The sequence below is a fragment of the Chenopodium album genome, chromosome 6 (assembly GCF_948465745.1).
Source record: "Chenopodium album chromosome 6, dcCheAlbu1.1, whole genome shotgun sequence".
Classification (NCBI taxonomy): Eukaryota; Viridiplantae; Streptophyta; class Magnoliopsida; order Caryophyllales; family Amaranthaceae; genus Chenopodium; species Chenopodium album.
The window spans coordinates 11,384,519-11,401,017 of NC_137839.1; positions in this window are offsets into that span (position 1 = coordinate 11,384,519).

Sequence of the window (16,499 nt, forward strand, 5' to 3'; positions counted from 1 at the left end):
TTTGTAAAATTTTTGAATTAAATTCTGAATTATCTCACCAGTGGCATGCGGACTATAAAATAGGTGACTAATATTATGCTTTGACTGGTTTACCTACCCCCGACCCCCAACATACTAGTACCAAACCTATTCACCACCCTGTCCCAAAAATCTGGCAAAGATTTGCGGGTTTGTGTTTTTTTAGGTTGGGTAGAGCCTCATAACGCTCAAACTAACGAACTAGCTGTCATAGGACATTATGTGTACGGGTACGGGAAATTGAACATAGGTAGGTTTATAGTTCACCATTTGAGTAGGCATGCCACAACCAGCACCACTTCCAAGTCCCCTATCCGTTTAGGAGGCCTTATCACTCGAACAACGGTGAAAAAGGTCGGTTTTGTAGTAGACGGACCCCACCAGCTGACCAACTGTGGACCAGATACCTACATGACTGCTAGGTATTTTGAGGATGTGGGGTGGGTTAGACCGGATAGCGAGCGGACACCCTTTTGGTGTATTCGGACTGGGAGCGAGCAACCTTTGCCTATTTTTCCCTTACCCAGTCCTGACTTGACCGCCTTTCCCCCAAGGCAACCTTCTTACACTTATGATGTTTTAGTTGCCAATGCTAGGGGGCAGGCACCACCACCACTAGTTCCACCACCCCAGCCTCAGCCCAAGGTGGCTTTCTCTCCACCTTGTATGTCTCATTCCGTCCCTCATGTTGACTCTGATCCAGTTTGGGATCTTCAGAGTATAGGTCAGGCCCTAGGACGTATCGAGCATTCACATACTGACCTTAGGAGGATGGTAGGCTCCTTAGACCAGAGGTTAGGGTACCTAGAGAGGAACCAGGGTAGAGCTCTCTACCTTATGTACGATGATTATGCTCGTCGGGGCAACATTCCCGATGACGCTATTCACTTTGACTGGTTTCAGCCTCCACCCAAGGGATACGATAGGGATCCCACTGCCCGCGGTATTTACACTGACTATTCTTCTTTCTTCGGGTACGGGCAGGACATTCCTTTCGGGGGACCGGCGAGGGGGAGTTTTCACGCTGATTATTTTGGTGGTAGCTCTTCTGGTGCAGGTGGTGCAGGTGGTGCAGGTGGCAGTGGAGGTGCAGGTTTCGGCTCGATGGACGAGGATGATGAGAAATAGCTATGCTGGGCTAGTTTCCGAGCCAATGAGGACATTGTCTGATTCTGGCTTGGGGGAGATTTTGGTTTGGTATATTTATTTTTCTCTTTTCTTTTTGGTGTGTTTTCTTTGGTTAGATTTCTTGCTTTCTAGGTTAGTTTTTATTGCTTTCTTATATATGAAAAGTACAAAAAAATTGAAAAATAAAAAAATCCAAAAATACGTTCCAATGAATTATAAATTATGCTTCCCTGTGCCCCTTACTTGAGAAAATTGTTTTGATTCTTGGTATTTGATGATAGGCATTGTGGATTAGTTGATCATGATTTGATGTTTGATTGCCTTGAAACCTTTACATGCGTCAATTTTGTCCAACTACTTGTGAATATAGTGCTTGACTAGTTGATTTGGTAAGGAATGTGTGATAGTTCCATAGTTCCTGGTATGTCAATGAATTTGAGTATTGGTTTGCAACTATAAGTAATGTTTATATGATTCATTGTTATGCACATTGTGGAGGACGAAGGCATTTGTTCTTTTAGGTAGCCTCCAGATATTGTAGATACATTTGTTCCCTTCTTGCTACCCATGTTGTTGCCTTGACTTTTTGTTGTTTATTAGCCGCATTACAAGCCTATTTTGCCCCATTGGTTACTATTCCCAAGCTTGTCTTGGGGGAGCTATTAGTGAGTGAGGTGAGGGAGTTTGTAGTGTGCTTATTATTTGCACAATTTGGGTGGGATTTTGAGAAGTTTTTTTGTTGTTATTCATGTTTATTTTTGATGAGTTTGAGAGTTATATTTTCTTGAAAAAATAAAGCATGATATTATCAGAGGAAAAAAAAAAAGAGAAGTTCAAGAAAAAAATGTGAAAAAAATAAGTGAACTTCAAAAGAAAAAAAGTGTTCAATGTTCAAATGTTCTAGTTGGAGGTCGATCAAAAGAAAAAAATTTGAGCTTCAATGAAAAAAATTCAAGTTGGAAAATAAAGTTTGTTTATTCACTCCATTTCTTCATTATTATATCTTATGAGTGAAATTGTAAGAGTTGGGTTTATTTATTATGATTGGAGTTTATTTGGTTGATGTTAGAGTTGGTTATGTAGGAGATGTATGATCACTATTTATTTTGGTCATGGGTTTTGTAGACACCCATTTGTGTCTCCCCAAAACCAAACCCAGTGATGAGTACCTTTCACGTCGAATCATAATCGAATGAAACGAAAGTGTGGAAATGTCTAGTGTTGCGGAAAGTTTTGTTTCTTTTCTCTTCTCTCTGTTTTTGAAAACTTTATTTTAAGAAAATAGCCAATCCAGTTTGGTTGGTCCATGATATGGGTCCAATAATAGTGTAGTTGGATGGAGCTTGCAAAGACCTTTCCAACAATATATTATAAGCCCAATTCCGATGAATATTGAGGAAGTTATGGCCAATTTACTAAACTGGGCCCGGTTTGAGCTTTATGTACGGCCCAATGATCTAGGGGAGGGCCTAATATGATTTATCATTCCTAATGCAATTAGGAATGGTTTTAGTCTTCTAGAATCTTCTAGAAGGTTCTTTTCATTCCTAATTCAATTAGCATTGATAAGTTGACTTTGTTGACTTTTTCAGAGTTTTAATCAAAATCAAATAGCATTTTTGAAGAAATTATATTATTTTATCTTCCAGTACGGTAAATCTATCGGATTTTCAAAAACGCGTTGAAATCCAGTTTGGCGTCCAACCCCAGGCCTTGGCGCCAGGCGCTAGCCACAAGTGCCTGGCGCCAGCTAGCCAGGGTTGGCGCCAACCTTGTTTTCTGAGCGCCAACTATGATTAGTCTAGATGAGTTGAAAAGGGATCCAAAAGCACCTCTTCGCGGTTCTCCAATTTTATTACAGGTAGAAAAATAATATTTTTAATTACAGAAATCAAAAAATATATTTTTGTATTGTAATATTAATTTGTTTGCATTGGAAATTTTTTTTTTTTTTTTTTTTTTTTTTTTTTTTTTTTTTTTACAGATGTGGCTAATGGAGAGGCTAGGATTAATTAGTCCTCCGGATGATATTGAAAATTATACGCCCACTTGCTTTGTGAGGAGAAAGAAGCGCATCCCTAAAATTGGGCGCCATGGGTGGAAGAAAGTCTTTGAATCACGTGATTTCGCTATCAAGTGGGTCATCCCATGGTGGAAAATAAAAAGGATGGTTGGTGTTAACAAGCAACCTTTTTGCCGTCTTCCAAGTTTATCTCGCATGACATATTATTACCCCTGCAGAGTAAGGAGACAATATGGCTTGCTTCAAAATATTCCTTCCGGGGATCTTCGTCCTCCCTATGAGTATCCCATATCTCAAGAAGTAGATAAATTTGACACTTATTGGAGCGCTAGACCTTTATGGGAAGTGATTACCCAAAAGGTTCCCCCTTCTTTACCTAATGACGTAAAGAAGTGGTTGTTGAAGAAGTCTTCAATTGATCAGGGTAGAACCGATGTGAAGAATCGTCTAGGTGACAGGGTGACACCGGCCAAGGAACGCTTAGGTGCAAGAATTGAGTTCAAGACACCTACAATGCCTAAGAAAAAGAAAACTACTAAAGAGAAAGGGAAAAGGAAAGCTATAGACAAGAAAGTTTGGGTGGAAAAGAAACATGGGGTGCTAGCTGAAGGAGAAACAATCTATTCTAAAATTGAATGTAGGTCCTCTAAAGGATGCCTACTGGCTAAAGTAATGGATGAAGAGGAGGAGGCAGAAAAGAATTGGAAAAGAGCAAAGAAGGAGAAGAAAGACTAGACCATTGCTTAGCTTTAGATTTATTAGATTCTTAATTTTTATTTAAAGTTAATTTATTTCAGCCTTATTTAAATTTTATTAATGAAATTTCAGCTTTCAATTAAATTGTTACTTTAAATTTGGTTTATTAAAGCAATGAAAAACCGAAAAAAAATAATTTTCCAGAAATCTTTCGAGTACGGAAGTCGAAAATTTTCCGAAAAACACCGAAATTCGCCCAGATTTTATGACTGAATTGGCGTCGGTAATTGCAGATTGGCGCCAGCTAATGAGGTCTGGCGCCAGGCGCCAATTCCATCGTCTGGAGCTAATGGCTTTTGGCTGGCGCCAGACTCTGTTCTGTGACGCCAGCTGCTTTTCCGACTTTTGTTGACTTTCTGTTGATTCTGGAACGCGGAGGTGTCGAAAAATAAAGTGGCCGCACCCGTAATGGGTTGCCTACGTATCCTTTCCTAAGGAATCAGGCCGAACGTAGCTCTCTTGAGTGTCCTACTCAAGTAATTATGGGTAGTATTTTTTAAGTTGGTCAAGATTGGTCATGTTTGAGAATTCATTGCCATCCATGTCAGTTAATTTTGCTGCGCCACCTGACAGGATTGTTTTGACAATGTAGGGGCCAGACCAATTAGGTCTAAACTTTCCCCTTGGATCTAAAACATTTTTTCTTAACGCTTTTAATACCAAATCTTCTACTTTGATATTTCTTGTCTTGACCTTCTTATTAAAATGTCTAGCCATACGAGTTTGATAGCACTGAGTGTGATGTAGGGCTTCTAGTCGTTTTTCGTCGAGTAGGATCAATTCTTCATATCGTGCCCTAGTCCATTCGACTTCATCGAGTTTACTTTCTAGTGCAATACGTAGAGATGGTATTTCTAGTTCGACAGGTTGTACGACATCCATTCCATATACCAAAGAAAATGGTGTATTTCCTGTTGACGTACGAATTGACGTGCGATAACCCCACAATGCAAAGTGAAGCTTGTCAGGCCAATCCTTATAATTTTCTGTCATTTTCTCGATGATAGTCTTTAAATTTTTATTAGCTGCCTCGACTGCTCCGTTTGCTTGAGGTCTATAAAGGGACGAATGATGATGTTGGATACCATATTTATGTAGCAATTCTTCACATTCGGCTTGAAAGTGAGTTCCATTGTCACTTATCATTTCATGTGGGACTCCATATCGACAAATGATATTCCTATCGATAAAGAGTGCTACATGTTTTGCAGTCAGCTTAGCATATGATTGCGCTTCAACCCACTTCGTAAAGTAATCAATTGCTACTAGAATAAATTCATGGCCTCCTGTCCCTGGAGGAGCGATCTTGCCAATTATGTCAATTCCCCATGTAGAAAATGGCCATGGTGATGTGTAGGTGTAGAGCAAAGATGGAGGAACGTGTTGTAAGTTGGCATAAATTTGGCACTTAAGGCATCTTTTTACATATTGATGGCAGTCCCTATTCATGGTAGTCCAATAATACCCTTCTCGCATTATTTTCTGGACTAACATTTTGCCATTTATATGAGTTCCACAGATTCCTTCGTGGACCATTCTCATTATTCTTTGTGCATCCACCTTCCCTACGCATAGGAGAGCTCGACCTTTAGGTACCCTTTTATGTAGCTCGTTGTCTATGAGTACATATTGAGAAGCCAAAAGTCTCAAGGCTCGCTTTGCTCTTTTGTCAGCATGAGGAGGGTATTCTCCATTGGTGACATAGTTGAGAATGTCTGTGTACCATGGTTCTTCTTCTTGTTCTTCATCTTCGTCTTGGACTGGATCGTCGTCTTCTATAGCCTGTATATATGCCGGTTTGTGCCTTTTTTCGATAGTTAGAGGCATTTTCTCAATATCCGTGGGAATCCTAACCATTGAGGCTAATCTTGCCAAGGCATCAGCAAATTGATTTTCTTCTCTAGGTAGATATGTGTATTCCACCTTCTCTAACTGATCGGTAAGAGTTTCCAGATAAGTTTGGTAAGGGGCTAGGCTTTCGCTCCTAACTTTCCACCTTTTAGATATTTGGTTGATGATTAGAGAGGAATCTCCAAATATCCTTAACTTCTTTACTCCCAATGCCAGAGCTGTTTCAAGGCCTACCACACATGCTTCATATTTAGCAGCATTGTTGGTAACGTCGAAATCAAGCTTTATTGAGATTGGGACGTGTTCTTCTTTAGGTGATACTAGTAGCACTCCGACACCACATCCCTTTTGGTTTGAGGCTCCGTCAAAATACAAGGTCCAAGTATCATCTTCGGTGACCATCAAATCTTCGTCTGGAAATTCATTGTCCTGTATTGGTGTCGAGTCTTCTATTGGAAAATCTGCCAGAAAGTCTGACACCACGGATCCTTTAATAGCTTTTTGTGGCATAAACCGCACATCGAACTGGGCTAAGTTGACTATCCATCTTGAAATACGTCCATTGAGTGTTGATTTCTCGAACAAGTATTTGAGTGGATCTAATCGAGATACCACGAAAACGGTATGCACCAACATATAATGTCTCAACTTAGTTGTGGCCCACACCAAAGCGAGGCACAATTTTTTGAGTGGTGTATAGCGTGTTTCGTATTCAAGCATCTTCTTACTTAAGTAATAGATTGCATTCTCTTTGTTTTCTACCTCTTGTGCTAGCATGGCTCCCATTGTCTCTTTGGTAACCGTCAAATATAACCTAAGAGGTATTCCGGGAAGTGCTGGCGCTAATACGGGAGGATTTGCGAGATAGGCTTTGATCCGGTCAAAGGCTTTTTGACACTCGTCATCCCATATTACTGGTACGTTCTTCTTGAGCTTTTTGAAGATTGGTTCGCATATCGTTGTTAGTTTTGATATGAACCTGCTTATGTATTGCAAACGGCCAATGAATCCTCGAATCTGTTTCTCGGTCTTGGGCGGTGGCATTGACATGATTGCTTTAATCTTGGTTGGATCTATCTCTATTCCTATAGATCTTATGACGTACCCCAAGAGCTTGCCTGAGGTGACTCCAAAAGCACATTTTGATGAATTCAACCTCATATTGTATTTTCTTAGCCTTTCGAAAAATTTCCTTAAGGCTACTTGATGGCCTGGACGGTCCTTTGATTTCACAATCATGTCGTCGACATATACTTCAACTTCTTTGTGCATCATGTCATGAAGCAAGGCAGTTGCTGCACGTTGGTAAGTAGCACCTGCGTTTTTCAACCCAAATGGCATTACCGTGTAACAGTAAGTGCCCCACGGTGTGATAAAAGTTGTCTTCTCCATGTCTTCTTCCTCCATGAGAATCTGATTGTACCCTGCGTATCCGTCCATGAATGAGAGAAGCGCGTGATTTGCTGTGTTGTCTACCAGAATATCGATGTGTGGCAAAGGGAAGTCGTCCTTTGGACTTGCCTTGTTTAGATCTCGATAGTCGACACACATCCTTACCCTTCCGTCTTTCTTTGGAACTGGGACGACGTTGGCGACCCATTCGGGGTATTTAGATACCTTGATGAAACCTGCAGTTATTTGTTTTTGAACTTCTTCTTTTATTTTAAGTGCTACGTCGGGTTTCATTCGACGTAATTTTTGTTTTACAGGTTTCATTCCTGGTATTAGTGGTATAGTGTGTTGAGCTATTTCTCTGTTAATGCCTGGCATATCTTCATATGACCAAGCAAATACATCGATAAATTCTTTAAGCAAGTTAATTAAATCGGTTCTTTCTTGTTTATTCAATGTTAGTCCGATTTTAACTTCTCTTTTATGAGTTGAATCATTTGAGATGTCAACTGTTTTAGTCTCTTCTATTACCGGTGTTTTCTTTTCAAGTGTTTCCATTGCTTTAATAAATTCTTTATCTTTTTCATCGTTAGCTAAGCAATGTTCGTCATCTTGGGTTAGGGAAGAACACGAGAAGTAAGGAAAATGAGCGATATTAGTATACTCTGAGACCATTACATCAAAGAGTGATATGTCCTCAGGGACTGGATCACTAACTATTCTAGGAGAAGAAATAGGAAGGGAAGGCGTTATAGCTAAAGACTTAGGAGATTCTAAAGGGAAAGTCTCTGACTCAGACTCAGACTCTGACTCTGACGATTCTTCAAACATCGGCCCTTGTCCTGTCGTGATTGATATCTTCCTTCCACTCGGAGTAGTCACCTTGATAGTCTTGCGCCACCCTTGCAATAATCCTTCAGCTGGAGTAATTAGCTTTGAGGGGTCAAAGTTTTCGCTTTGTAGGACCGTTTGAATGAGTGAGGAGTTGTCTTCCTCATAAACTGGCTCATTCTTTTCTCGCCCAAACAGTAATCCCATGACGTTAAAGTCAAAGCATGGAGGTGCTTTCTCCTTATGGACGGGAGTTGGGATTTCGTCAGTGAAGTAGCAATCCAAGAAAATCTCAAATCCTGGTTGTCGTATGCCATTTACAACAAATGGTTCGGGAAATTCATGGTATGGATAGTCTTCTCCTTCTTTTATAAACTGACCATTAAGCGTAAGAGGGTACTGATCCATTGGAATTGCTTTCTTTTGAATGCGAGCGTCCCTACGTGCTTTCAATTTGTCCTGGGCTCGCTTGAGATCTTTCCGAGTCGGTTCGAAACCAAGTCCGAAAGTATCTAGTTTAGGGAGGCCAGGTGACTCTATCGATTTTTCTATCCCCTTCTTCTTTCCTAAGGTCATCCCAGGGAAGTGTCCTTGTTTCTTTAGCATAGTGTTGATAATCATTTTGGAATGGGGGTCGTGGCAAAGAGATGTCCTTTCATCCTCTTGGATTAAGGAGACTTCTTCGTTAAAGCCCCATAGGTCTTCATCATCTTCGTCGTGCTTCACGTTGATGATTGGATTCTCTATTGACTTGATCCTCATTGACGAAGCATCAATAGTGATGGGGATTCCTCCAACTATAGCTTTCACTTGTTGGTGGAGAGATGAAGGGACGGCCTTTAGGTCATGGAGCCAAGGGCGTCCTAGCAACAGATTGAATGAGGCTTTGATGTCTACCACTTGAAAAGTAGTAACATGTTCTATTGCTCCTGCCGTCACATTTAGGGTTATTTTGCCAAGAGCTTAACGTCGAGTATTATCGTAAGCTCTTATTCCTTGTGTGGACGGAGTTAAATCCTCATCTTTTATGCCGAGCATCCTCGCAGTCCTAAGTGGACAGACGTTAATAGCCGATCCATTGTCTACAAGAGTCATGGGAACATTCATTCTTTTGCAGACTACTGTGAGGTTTAACGCTTTGTAGTGCTTGTCACCTTCCGGGGGTAAATCTTTATCAGAGAAGGTGATTAGATTAATTGGACTAGGGAGATCACTCGTGAGGAAGTTAGCTAGTCCCTCAGGAGTGGTGTCAGAATCTATCCCGATTTTATCCAAGGCATTCATCACAGCCAATCTATGTTCTCAAGATGTTGCCAGAAGTTTTCATACATTCATCTCCACTTTTGTCTTCTTGAATTGTTTAACGATGTCATTGTCTTCGATGATAGGTATGGGAACTTGTTGTACGGTAGGCATGGGTTGTGTTGAAACAGGAGGTTGTATTCTCCCGGATCTTGTGAGGACGTCTATTGATGAATCTTCTTCAACCCAAATGTCGTCCGTGGTGTATGATATGGAAGGTGAAGGTTCTAATATGTCTTTTAGATAGACATCTTCTTCATCACTGTCCCATACTCCATTAACATTTATATCCTCTTCTTGTTGAACTTGGACTAATTCTTTTCTATCAATCATTTTCTGCACCAAATCCTTGAATTTGAAGCAGTTTTCTATGGTGTGTCCTCCTGACTGGTGGTATTGACAGTAATATCTATCTGTTCTTTTTAATGATTCAAATGGTCTCGGTTCAAGAGGTTTGACCTTGCCACTCTCGGAGAGCATTTTAAACATTTGTGCATACGGGATCCCAATTGGAGTATAAACTTTATTGCTCTTCTTGGGTCTTTCGGTGACTTGTAAGGGAAAGTATTTTGCCTCATAAGTCATTTTTACTGGTGTGAATTCTCTCTTAGGTTCTTCATCATATTCCTTGTGAAGTTCATTCAAAATTTTGAGATTTTCACTTAACAATTGCGATGTCTCCCTCAGATACAGTGTGAGTATTCGTATCTCCTCCTCATTTACTGGTTCTGGAAGATTATCTTCGACATCGAAAAAGGTCTCTTCTTCTTCCTCTTCGACATTGGTTACTTTGACAGGCTTAATGAGAGATGAGGGGTCAACTTCGCCTTCTTCATCGGAGATAGCCAATGTGTGAGCTAGAGGTGCATTGTCAATACTCGGTTTCTTACTGGCAGGAGGCAACGGCAGCTTGTTACCGTCAATTAAGTCTTGTATAGCTTCCTTAAGCTTCCAACAGCTTTCAGTGGAATGGCCCCTACCTTGATGATATTTACAATGTGCATTGGGGTTCCAATTAGGCGACCTCTTCTCGACTGGTGGATCTCCAAATGGTCCAATGGGAGTTATAAGACCTTTTGCATTTAGCCGATCAAATGCGGTGTCATAACTCATGCCAATAGGAGTGAAGTTTCTCCTAAACGATTTCTTTTGTCCTTGGTTGTTCATGGCGAGGACTTCTTCCAGATTAAAGGCGCTAACATTATTTGAGTGGGCATTTTTGGAAGAAGAAGGATTGTCGTTCTTCTTTCCTTTCCAGCCACTGTTGGAGTTATTGTTGGCAGCTTTAGATTTAGCTAAGTCATCTTCAATATTAATCCCAATATCATAAACAGCCTTAAAGGTATGAAGGTTATTTTGATATTTAAGATGTTTTGAATATTTTTCTTGGAGGTTTTTAATGAACAATCTCACGGACTCTTTCTCACTTGGTACCTCAATCATTTTAGCTGAGGTTTCTCTCCACTTGTTAAAGAAAGATGTGAAGCCTTCATTCTCCTTCTGCTTGAGAATTTCAAGTTCTCTATGGTCAGTTTTGACTTGAACATTGCACTTGTACCTATCGACGAAAGCGTTTGCTATGGATTCCCAGGTAGAGGTCTTTTCTTTTTCAAGAGAAAAGAACCATTGTTGGCAAACGGTCTCGAGAGATAGCGAGAACAAAGAAGGGAAAATTTTCTTATCGATACCCTTGATACTTATTATCATTTCAAATGCCCTTAGATGGAAGTAGGGGTTGTCGATTGCCCTAAACTTTGGGATGTCGTTGGCACTGAACTTCTGCGGAAGAAGATCTTTGTCCACCGAGACCCCTTGGGATGTGAGTTCTTGAAACTTGTAGTCGCTGGACAATTTGCTTAGGCTTTCTTGCATGAGGTCCATTTGTTGTTGCTTCGCGGGATCCTCGATCTTAAGTGCGAGAAGCTTTAGTGTCTCAGTTACAGTAGCCAGTTGGTTCTTGAGATCATTAACTTCTTCCTGAGTTTCCATTATAACTCTTGCTTTCCTCTTGCGAGCTATAGGTTTGTCAAAAAGTTGGACTTGTACGAAGAGGTTATCTTTGATTAATCGTCCTTCCTTTCTTGACCACGCGCTGTAAATTAAGCCAGTTTGCGTTTTAATTACTTAACTCGAATCAGTTTGACTTTATGGCTTTTATTTAAAAAAAAAGTATGCATATTTTTAGGGAGCAATAATGTACATGTGTGTAGGGAACTTAAGTATTATTATTTATTTGGAGGATTAATATCCGACTTACCTCCCTAAAAAAAAATGACGAAAAATAACGCGCGCACCAAGACTCCCTTAATCATGGTTAAGACGTGTATTAGTGTGTGTATTGAGTGTAAGTGACATGCTTGGACTCTTGTGTAAGACCATGGGACTTAGTGCCTAAACTCGAATATTGATTCCATTAAGCATTATTGCCAGCAAAATTAACCGAATTAAACAGGAAACTGACTAATTAGACATTAGGTGATGACTCGACAAATAATCTGAAGTATCGGCCAAGCGACAGGACTGGCGTCACAATGTGGTGGTTGGCGGCAGACTTTTTAGTAAATGTCTGGCGCTACACACCATACAGTGGCGCTACAGCTCAGATTTTGGCACCAACTTTGGAGCCTCGATCCGGGACTGTTTTCGGTATCATTAGTCAACTGGGTATGCCTAAACTCGTACTAGGTCAATTCCGATTAAAAGAAGAAAAAACGTTATGGACTCGATTTAATTAATTAATTAATTAGGCAAGGCTCTTTAAGTCATTAATTTAAATCTCAACACAAATCAACAAACGGCTAGGAGAAGCATAGAATATATATGCACAACAAATAATGCACAATTAGGCAAGTAGGCACAATATGATGCAATGAGTTCGCAACCTAACCATGGCTCTAGTTCTCTAAAGTTCGGGATATGGTTTAGTCAAATAGGGTCCATGGTTAATTGTTCAGATGCACCGCGTAGAAGCCAAACCGTGAAGGGTTAACGCGTCTGGATAGAACACCGCGAGTTTTTAGAAAAAACTCACTTCCATGGTTTGGTGAATTCAACCTCTCAGATGTACCCTTTGTTGCCAGGAGCGTTCAATCGGGTAGATAGAGCATGAATTCCCAGAGGGTTATGTCCATATGTAGAACACATATGGGTTTCAGAAAAATGAGAAAAAATTCAATCAGGAAGTAGGATCGAGCAAACAATACGAAAAACCGGTCGAAATTAGAACGCATATTTCTGGCTCGGTATTGGGGGAAATTGGCGCCAGCAAACAGAGACTGGCGCCAACTTTTAACTGTAGCGCCTGGCGCCAATACTGGCGTCTGGCGCTACGGCTAAAAATTTGGCGCCAAGCTCTGGCCCCTGACGCTACTTCCCACATGCCTTAGCAGCTTTCTGTGCTCAATAAAATCATCCAGTTTCGCGCGGTGTTATTTCAGTCCTAGTTGTGAAAGACATTTCTCAAATTTCCTACGTGTAAAATCCTATGTTTTTGACTCATTACGGATGGTCTTTCCAATGAGAACCTTTTTATGCATATGACACAATGTTAATCAAAATTACGCACATGAAATACTTAGAACTTTTCGAGTCTCATCCACTCATTCTAAATCATTGCCGAAACAAATTCAGGAATTAAAATAGAAATCCTCCCCAGCGGAGTCGCCAAAAACTGTAGGGAATAATTTCATGCCTTTAAAAATCCCACTAGCTTGAACCCCACTGTGATCATACACTAAATTACGGTGGCGTCCAAAAGGGAAGAAGATAGAGCAAAAGAGTCGCCAACAAGTTTTTAAGGAACTTGTAAACCGTTCACGAGGTGAAGGTTACACCCCTTAACGATCCAAGAGATCGTCAACTCCATAAGGTCATGAACCAAATAAGGGTTCGGGGATGATGGTACAAATCCAACCTAAAAGAGATTGAACCTGCCCTAATAATAGGCCTCTACTTTATTCTGCTCGTATTCATGTGCGCTTTCTGACTAACATACAATCAATAGGATTAACCCTAAACCTGTTTAATTTATGTTGGTTGAATATTAATGCACATACAAATCTATTATTGGCGATCACTTGAATTATAATCACAATTAACCTAACAAGATTATTAATATCTTATTAAGCGCGATTGCAAGTACAAAATTCCCTTTAAACATGCAATAAAAGGTGTGATCAAGCAATAAAGAATATAAAATATGATACATATCAAGCAACATAATAAATAATCAATATCATGAATAATAATTATAATAATAATAATATCAATCATAATCATGTTAAAGCATAGCAAGATCCTAGGCATGATACTAACAAGATTAATAACAAACCCTAGCATGTCACTAAGCAATAAAAATTAAATCTTTAGCCCTAACATGATACTAACAAGAATAAATATTAGAAAGAATATAGGAAGCATCATACTTTTAATCATACTTGATATTAAAGTTACCCTAGACATAATACTAGGAATCAAAATAACAATATAAGCATGATATCTACATCATAATATCAATTAAGTACTTACTTGGATGCCTCGTACCTCTTTCTAATTACAAAATACACACGTTAGTAACTTCAAGGAAAATAATAATCAAAACAATTAAATTAAATAATTGAAAGAGAGATTTGGGACCAAACCCTCAGAAATTAAAACCTTTCACGTCTAGGGCGAAGGCAACTTCGAATATGGCTAGGTGTTTCTAGATCTTGTGAATGCGGAATTTTGTATTAAAAAGCAAAGAAGAAAGAATGTTGAAAGATCAATGCTAAAGAATTAATATTATTGAAAATTGATGAATGAATGAGATGAATGAATTATTTGAAGATGAAGAGAATTGAATGAATGATATTTGAAAACTTGGGACTTGCGAATGAAGAGAGTTGATGATTGAAAACGGAATTTATTAAAAACTTAAGAATAAAGAGAATTGGTGATTGATAGATGTAGATGATGAATGAAAACGGAGTTTTCTGATACGATATTTATAGAGAAAAACATCCAAAAAAGATAATTTATCAAAACAGAGTCTGAAGATCAAAAAACTAACTTGGCGCCAGCCCTGGCTCATTGGCGCCAGGACCAGTGGCTAGCGCCAGGCGCCAATGGCTGGCGTCTGGCGCCAATCCTGATTCCAAGCGCCAAGGCCTGGGGTTGGACGCCAAACCGGATTTTAACGCGTTTTCGAAAATCTGATAATTTTCCATACTGGAAGATAAAATAATATAATTTCGGTCGAAAATGCTATTTGATCTAATTAAAACTCTGAAGAATCCTAATTGAATTAAGAATGATAAAAACCTTCTAGAATGTTCTAGAAGACCAAAACCATTCCTAATTACGTTAGGAATGATAAATCATATTAGGCCCTCCCCTAGATCATTGGGCCGTACTTAAAGCTCAAACCGGACCCAGTTTAGTAAATTGGCCATAACTTCCTCAATATTCATCGGAATTGGGCTTATAATATATCGTTGGAAAGGTCTTTGCAAACCCCATCCAACTACACCACTATTGGACCCATATCATGGACCAACCAAACTGGATTGGCTGTTTTCTTAAAATAAAGTTTTCAAAAACAGAGAGAAGAGAAAAGAAAAGAAATAAAACTTTCCGCAACACTAGACCTTTCCACACTTTCGTTTCATTCGATTATGATTCGACGTGAAAGGTACTCATCACTGGGTTTGGTTTTGGGGAGACACAAATGGGTGTCTACACCTATTATTAGGGCAGGTTCAATCTCTTTTAGGTTGGATTTGTACCTTCATCCCCGAACCCTTATTTGGTTCATGACCTTATGGAGTTGACGATCTCTTGGATCGTTAAGGGGTGTAACCTTCACCTCGTGAACGGTTTACAAGTTCCTTAAAAACTTGTTGGCGACTCTTTTGCTCTATCTTCTTCCCTTTTGGACGCCACCGTACTTTAGTGTATGATCACAGTGGGGTTCAAGCTAGTGGGATTTAAAGGCTTGAAATTATTCCCTACAGTTTTTGGCGACTCCACTGGGGAGGATTTCTATTTTAATTCCTGAATTTGTTTCGGCAATGATTTAGAATGAGTGGATGAGACTCGAAAAAATCTAAGTATTTCATGTGCGTAATTTTGATTAACATTATTGTCATATGCATAAAAAGGTTCTCATTGGAAAGACCATCCGTAATGAGTCAAAAACATAGGATTTTACACGTAGGAAATTTGAGAAATGTCTTTCACAACTAGGACTGAAATAACACCACGCGAAACTGGAAGATTTTATCGAGCATAGAAAGCTGCTGAGGCATGTGGGAAGTAGCGTCAGGGGCCAGAGCTTGGTGCCACACTTTTAGCCGTAGCGCCAGACGCCAGTATTGGCGCCAGGCGCTACAGTTAAAAGTTGGCGCCAGTCTCTGTTTGCTGGCGCCAATTTCCCCCAATACCGAGCCAGAAATATGCGTTCTAATTTCGACCAGTTTTTCGTATTGTTTGCTCGATCCTACTTCCTGATTGAATTTTTTCTCACTTTTCTGAAACCCATATGTGTTCTACATATGGACATAACCCTCTGGGAATTCATGCTTCATCTACCCGATTGAATGCTCCGTGCAACAAAGGGTACATCCGAGATGTTGAATTCACCAAACCATGGAAGCGAGTTTTTTTTTTCTAAAACTCACGGTGTCCCATCCACTCGCGCCAACCCTTCACGGTTAGGCTTCCGCGCGGTGCATCCGGACAATTAACCATGGACCCTCTATTGAATAACCCATATCCCGAACTTTAGAGAACTAGAGCCATGGTTAGGTTACAAACTCATTGCATCATATTGTGCCTACTTGACTAATTGTGCATTATTTGTTGTGCATACTTTATGTGATTTTTCCTAACCATTTGTTTGACTTGTGTTAAGACTAAATAAACTGATTAATGACTAAAGGACTTTGTTTAATTAATTAATTAATTAATTTGAGCTAATAAATAAACATAAAATCGAGTCATAGTTCCTTTAAGTCAACCCGGCTTTTTATTCCCGTATACTGCACAAACGTCAACTTGTTTTGGTCATATCCGGAGTTCTAGGAAGAACTACGAGTCGTACAACCTATGTATCTGTAGCCCCGAGTTTTAACTTTAATTCGGCGTTGCTTTCGTCCCAATCAAAGTCGCAGATAAAAAGTTATGACTAAAATACCATAGTCTATCCAGTTTAATGCAT